Source organism: Dermochelys coriacea, chromosome 2 (assembly GCF_009764565.3).
Source record: "Dermochelys coriacea isolate rDerCor1 chromosome 2, rDerCor1.pri.v4, whole genome shotgun sequence".
NCBI lineage: Eukaryota > Metazoa > Chordata > Testudines > Dermochelyidae > Dermochelys > Dermochelys coriacea.
Window position 1 is genome coordinate 33,438,013 of NC_050069.1, and position 7,780 is coordinate 33,445,792.

Consider the following 7,780-nt stretch of genomic DNA (forward strand, 5'->3'; position numbering starts at 1 on the left):
AATGAAACAAGACAAATTGACAGCTTCTTCTGCATTAGAAAATGGGAAGTCCTCTACATTTAAAAAGACAGTACAGTATATGTGTGTGTGCAGGATCGGGGCCCATGTCCCCATCCCCCATGAGCTTCTTGCCCCCACGTGAATGTCTTCTATACCTTGGCTGAACTTGTGCAGCTAAGTGTTGAGTACAGTTGCTAGAAACAAAACTAAATTTTCTCTTAGTACAGCAGTGAATAATGCAAATCATACAAACTTGGCCCTTGGCCCTTCAGGACTGGAATCAATGGGAGCACTGTGATTGACTTCATTGAGCACAGGAGCAATCCTATATTGCTGCAGTACACTTCAGATCTTCACCTCATCTTATCTTAATAGCCTAAAGAATGTATGCCAGATTCTATAAACCAAATCCTCCAAGTTCCTATTCAGGCAAAACTCCCACTTGTATCTATGCCTAGCTACCTCAGAATGAGACAGTCATGTAATAGAAACTTAATCCCTATTTCTAATGAATGAATGATTGTTTTTAAACTGATGCATTGTATATTTTGGGAAAGAATTTATGATTTACCAAAAAATTTCCTGCTGAACTGAAGCCAAATGGAGGCAAATCTAGGCCAAATTGCTCAATGTCCATGACCAAGAACATGTTTTTCTTTTTTCTTTTCCTTTGTTTTATGTATATTTCTGGACTCATTTCATCAGCTGTCAGTAGTGAAATACCATTTCAGTAAAGGTTTATTATTGTAATTTCCTCAATTATTCTGTTTGTTTCTGCTATGGTTTCTTTAACCAGAATCAGCTAATATAGAAATATGTTTTTTTTAACCAGAATCAGCTAAAATATTTTTTGCTTTTTGCACCTTGCTAAGGGCCCAGGCCTTATTTGCTGTGTTCCTTCAGATGCTCAGGATCTCATAGGACCAGGCCCGAAATATACAACTTTCTTTTGTATGCTGCATTCCCTTATTTAAAGGACATCACTGATTTGTAGACTCAAAAGTTAACAGTGAGTCCTTGCCCTTTCTCCGGCCAAACTCAGCAACCTGCCAGCACATGAGAACCAGAAAGTGAAACTTACTAGAAACAAAAGTGAAATTGTTTAGTCCATTGTTATGTGCCAGTTGAGCAAAATGCAAAGAGGTAAACCAACACCTTAAATGGGGAAAATAACTAGATTAAAAAAAATAGTTCAGCCTTAATAATCTTAGGAGGTTTTAGTGCCATATGTAAGGTCATTCATATTTTTTAAATGTTATTTTAAAATTGCCATATTTCCTTTAAGACAGAAATAATAATTCTGCACTATAAGGACTAAACAGAATCAAATCCAGTCAATGCCCCGTTGGAAATGAATGATACACATACAATACACAGGGCCTGATCCAAAGCCTATTGAAATCAATGGGAATTTTTTCCAGCAATTTCAGTGAAATTTTGATCAGAACCTGAATGATAAACAATGATAGAACAAATGCACAATGATAGAACAAAATGCATTACAATCACCTCTCTCAACATGCAATGGTCCAAACGTGGGACACAATATATGACAAAGACCTAAAATGAGGAAGCCAAAAAAAAAATTTGGTTCCCAAGTGCTCAGGCCATTACTTCTCTTCTTGGCTCAGACAAGAAGCAAGAAGAAGTCTTATTTCAGAGTTCCAATTCCCAACAGCAGGTAACCACAATTTATCAGTCACCACATCCAGTTCCATTTATCTAACATAAAAGCAGAGTTTATTGGGCACAGGATGGCAAGTAGAATACTCAAAAGTGAAAGCTAAGCAAAATATATTTACAGCTCTGTAATCTCACTGAGAATAGGTAGGCTAGTTCTTCCAACCCCAGGCTTTCTAAAAGCATGAGACAGGTACCAAGAATCGTGAGACAGGCTTAAAAATCATGAGATTTTTTTAAAATAAAAGGTTGGGCTCTTTTTTATTTGCTTTCCGGGTTTTGAGCACTTAGGGTTCACCTTTTCCAGTTTTCCTCTGCAGCCATAAGGGCTGGAAATTTACTTTTTAAAAACATGAAAGCTGAGGTTTTTATTTAATTGTGATTCCAGGAGGAGGACATTTAAGAGAAAAAACAAATATTCTGAGACTTGCAATAAAATCATGAGAGTTGGCAATATTGCTAGGCCTTAAACTTGGTTATGCTACACAGCCAGGTTAAGCAAGATAAAAACATTACTCACCTGTATTAGAAGGATCCTATCCTGACTCTGCTCTGTGTTTTAGCATCTCAGCTCTATGTTTGCACCTGCCACGTCCCAGCAAAGTATGCATCTTCCCTCTTCTGAGTATACATCCTGATGCAACACTTACTGAAGTCAAAGAGAGTTCTTTCCATTGATTTTAATGGTTTTGGATTATTCAGATAATCTTTTTAGTATTAGTATTTTAACATTTTTTTAAAAAAAAATATACAAACCTAAATTTTGAAGTCACTGGGGAAAATAAGAAACAAAGAAAAAAATTGTGGAGCTGACATGACATTTGCAAACTATCATTGTTCACTCTGCTTGCATGGTAGATTTCCCCCTTCCCCCTGCCCTATGTCTGTCTTGTTTAGTTAGATTGTAAACTCTTTGGGGGCAGGGCCTATCTATTATGCTATGTCTGCACAGTGCCTAGCACAACAAGGCCCTGATCTCAGCTGGAGTCTCTAGGTGATACTGTAATACCAATAAATAATGATTATTGAAAGTTTTTGCCTGAAGGACTGAGTAAAGATTTCAGGATTTGGCAGCAAGTCATGGAGTAGCCCTTTCTATTGCCCTGGGACAAGACCAAACATGCTGCCTCCTCTAATGCCCATGTCTCCTTCATTTAAAAGAAAGGAAATTAAAATGCTTGTCCCCACCTACCCTTGAAAGGTTGTCTAGGGAGCTGGTAGTGAATTTGGCAAATGAGCAAAACATGAAATAGAAGTTAGAAAGGATTGTTTTCCTGTGATCAGAAAGCTATCCAATAAGCCAAAGCAAACCTCATGATCAAGACACATCAAAATGAAATGAGGTTCAAAGAAATCTATAAGGTAGATAAATATTATTATCTACATTTTATAGATAGGAAACTGGGTCAGAGAGATGTTAAAAGACTTTTTCAGGATTATCTTGGAAGTCTGTGGTAGACTCAGAAATGGATCTCATATCTGATTCCCAGGGCATCACACGTAACTAGAAGACAGTCCTTTTTCTACATATTTAATCCATTTCATAAAACACATACATGATATATTTACTTAGTTTATAAAAAAAATTATGTCTGTATTTCTCAACACATGCATGTTGTCCCACATTTACTTGTCATTGTCAATATGTCAGTGTATGTACTACAGTAATTATTTCAGGAAAATTGAAGTAGCAATTCTAAGTGTGAATTGGTTTGGATAAACGATGAACCCCCATGAACCTTCACTCAGACCTCGATCTCAACCTGGACCAGACATTTTTTGAGGTACAAAAACACTTGGCTAAGTTTGCTTAATTACTTTTCATTTTCTCTTTCCCCTGCTCTTCAACATTACAGCAGGTCCTGAAAGCAGAAGACTAAATACTGCAAGAATGACCATTCTGATTTCATTTCTAGCTTACCTGGAAACAGAAGGTACCAGGAAATTTGTAAATTCCTGTACCATTTCAAGCAGACCTATGTAGTTCAGACTAGATAAACTGCAGATAAACTTCCAAACATAGAGGTACTTGTCTAAATTGAACCAAAGCCTTTAGAAGTTCATCTATGACTAATCTTAGCTACCATTACCTGTTGCTTTGAGATCTGGGGTCCATCCCTATAAGAGTTATACAAGTTTCTGCGATGCTCAGAACAACAGTCTTTTTTTCCTTTTGCAAAGATTTATTCACCAAGTTACATGCATTTGTGGCTTCGACACTTCGGTGCATGTAGTATTTTATTGGCTTTTTGCTTGGTAGTACACATTTATTTTATCATCTGATACTTAAAATACGTATAGTAAATAAATAAAGGGAAAATGTGCGTACCATGCAAGACCTTTAGCTATGCCAAGATTGCTTAATTCTGATTAGCAATGACCATTAAGCAATCATTTATGGATTTACTGTGAGTGTTCATAGAGACTAATGGATTTTAGAATTCCTTGGGAATCCTCAAAGGTCAAAGGAAGAAAATGAAGTATGAAGTGATAAAAAATGTATTAGGTGACTAATGGACAGGTTGTATATAGAATGGTTCCAGCACAAAACACTGCATTTTTACCGCTCAGATTTAAGCAAAAGTAAATCTTGAGAGCAGTGGTCCTTCCCCTGTCACTCCTGAACCAAACCAGTAAAGAGAAAATAATAGCATTCTACTTTACAGAGGGGTAGGCATTTAGAAAGCTTATTTTATCCTGTCTTCAAAATATATATAGATATGGTGCAGGCAAGGTCACAGCTACTATGTTTGCATTTATTGGACTTTTTATAAAACAACTTGTGTTATTATTTTAGCATGATTGTTTTTAACAATACATTTATATTTATTAGGAGATTTAAAAAAATATTATATGCTATAATACTTATCTCACACACAGCCCCGCAGGACCTCACAGCCCCGGCAGGACCTTACCCAGCAGCTGTGTTTGGACCTCACACAGTCAGCCCGTATGCTCTTGAGCTTCCTCCCATCTCAGTAGGATTTTGCACTGTCTCTCTCTTTGTCCTCTCTGGCACACTTTCTGGGCACAGGATCTCTGTCTGTTACACCTTTGTGGAAATGGGGCCTCATGGCCCAGCTGTTCTAGGCCCCTAGGACCAGTGCTCACCAGCCTAGATTTCCCAGTAGCCTAAGCAAACCCTTTCCTAGTGCTCCAACCTTGTGGGCACTCTGGGTTTACGGTTACCTCTACAGGGATACGTGATAGTGAAAACAAATAGGAACATAGGCTTTGCAAAGGTTTCTAAACACAATTACTCTTTACTTTAGATAGCACAAAAGATATATGAACTCAAGGGGAAAAAACAAGTATTAGAATAAAATAAAAACCTACATGTGTTTCCGGCACTCAGTTTCCCCATCACTCAGGATCATTCTTCAAACTTAGGTCAGAGTCCTGTGAGATGTCTAGGATCCTTCTCCTAGACCTCATGCCTTCCTCCTATAAATCATGCAGTGTTTCTCTCACTCCTCCAGGTCAGCTTCCTTTGCTTCCCACAATCAGAAACAGTCCTGTACGGTATAGGTGCATGCCCCTTTTGTTCCTCTCCCTGGCCCTAATCTTCCTCTCCCTTGCTCTGTGAGTCCCTTGAGTTTCCACTAACACCTGGTTCTTTTGTTCCACTGCTCCAAACCCCAGCACCCTGCATAGAACTTGGAGAAAACTGGCTTATCCAGGCCTTCACCCATCCTTTTGTGTTGTGCAGGACAGGACTGTTCACTAGGTGATAGTCCTTAACAACTGTCTCTTTCAAAGACTCACTCGTAGGTGCCACTCCCCTGCTCCTTAGCATAAAGAGCATGAAGCAGTACACAGTAAAAGACAATCATAAGAAATAAGCCTGCAATCAGTTCATAAAATCAAACTGGAATGTGTAAGTTGAATATTAATAGATCCCCCAAATTGTTACCACTTATCAGACGGGTTTACCATTTTCTATGTGATGATCTCAAAGCACTTGCAAAACATTAATTAATTTAGCCTGACACCACACCCTTAGATAGGTAAATAATATGATCCCCATTTTACAGATATGAAAATGGAGACTGTTAGACAGGAATATAATGTGGGTCACCTGTGCTTTAATATAATGCATACCTGGACTTGTGACTTAACCACAAGACTATACTTTATCCTCTAAATCAGGGATTCTCAAACCTTATTTTCTGGGACCCCCTTTGAAAATATTTCAGGTTGTGATGATCCTTTCCAAAAATTGACAGCATATTACTATACACACTTATAGGAGAATACTTATGGTATTATCACCCTTACTTCTGTGCCCATTGGCGGCAGTGCTGCCTTCGGAGCTGGGCAACTGGAGAGAGCAGCTCCTCCCCGAGCACTGTAGAGTCAAGGTCAATATAGTTAGGTCAATGTAGTCTCAGTGTAGACACTGCTTTACTTACATCAACTGTTACTGGCCTCCAGGAGCTGTCCTACAATGCCCGTTGTGAACTCTACTGCCCAGGGGCCAGATGGACAGGAAGCCACCCCTACCCTTTAAAACCCCGTGAAATTTTTAAATTTCTTTTCCTGGTTGCCCAACTTGGTGAGCACACATAACAGCTGTCAATGGTTGTGTGCAATTGCCCAGGTGACCATGCCAGCTACATGTCACAGACATGCTTGTGCCTGGAGTACACAGGAGGTGTTTGATCTCCTAGGTGTGTGGGGAGAAGAGACTATGCAGGCACAGCTCTGATCAGGCCATAGAAACATGGACACCTATGAGCAGATCGCTCGGGGCATGGAGGAGAAGGGCTACAAGAGGGATCAGCAGCAGTGCCACATGAATGCCAAGGAGCTGTGGCACATGTACCAGAAGGCCAGGGAGGCCAACAGTAGATCTGGTGCAAAGCCACAGATGGGCTGCTTTTACAAAAAGCTGCATGCCATCCTAGGTGGAGACACCCCCCCCTCCCCAAGTGCCATGTGGATACTTCAGAGGAGCCTGAGTCACAGGCCTCCATCATGAACAGCAAGGAGGAGGAGGTGGATGAGTATGGGGGACAGGTGACTGGGGCCTCCAGCTGCGCAGTGAGCCAGGACATGTTTTTGACTCCACCACAGTCCAGCCGGTCCCAACAGTCCAGCATGGGCAAATCTGATCCAGGGGAAGGAACCTCTGATAAGTATGCAGTTTGCTTGGAAATTGCAGGGAGGGAGCCCCCAAAGTAGCAGGACATCTGTTGATCTATTCTTTTTTACTTATGCTAGAAGAGGTAGTGGAACAACCAGTAGAGGTAGAGTTGCTCTTTGCTTCTCATCCACCTCTAGAGTTAGGCAGAGGAGGTCACACGGAGCAGTTTGTTTATGTGCACCAGGATGTCCCATGAATCCTCCATAGAGATCTTGATGAAACTTTCATGGAGGCACTCTGCAATCCTCTGCTGAAGGTTTCTAGGGATGGCTGTCCATCCCTAGAAGTGGATTTCTTCCACTGCGGTAGGACACTTTCCCACGTCACTCAGCAATTACTTCAGCAGGCACCAGGGCAGTACATGGGCTAGCACCATACAGCCTGGGTGGCATTGGGACACCACCAGCAGCTGTGGGCTCACTCCTGAGGGTAACAGAGGCAGAGAGACATCAGCTTAAATCACCACCGCCTGTGGAAAATGGTGCCAGAATTCAATTACATTGTCCTATACACATATACTCATATCTGTGAGCTATCCTGTCCTCATTTCTCCAACCCTCCTCCTCCCAAGGGCCATATTCCCCATGGCTGATGCTGTGACTGGCACCGTGCTGTATCAATCTCAAGGAGAAGTGAGAAAGTAGTGCTTACAACTTTCAGGGATCAAGGAGAGCGAGTTCAGTATCCTAAGTTTCGATTTCTGTCATGAATACACTGACACTGGTACGTCTGTGTGTTGTATCTTCAGCTGCTGGTATTGTGGCCTTGAGGGTCTCCCCCTTCCACATCCACAGAATGCCTGAGTCAGATAAGGAGGAGAAAGAAGAGGATTCAGGATGACATGCTCCAGGAGATGCTGCAAACCTGTGCTGCATCAGAGAATGACCCCAGTGCCTGGAGGATGACCCTGGCAGAAAGCAAGGATAAGAGCGAGGATAAGAAAAGACTGGAGAG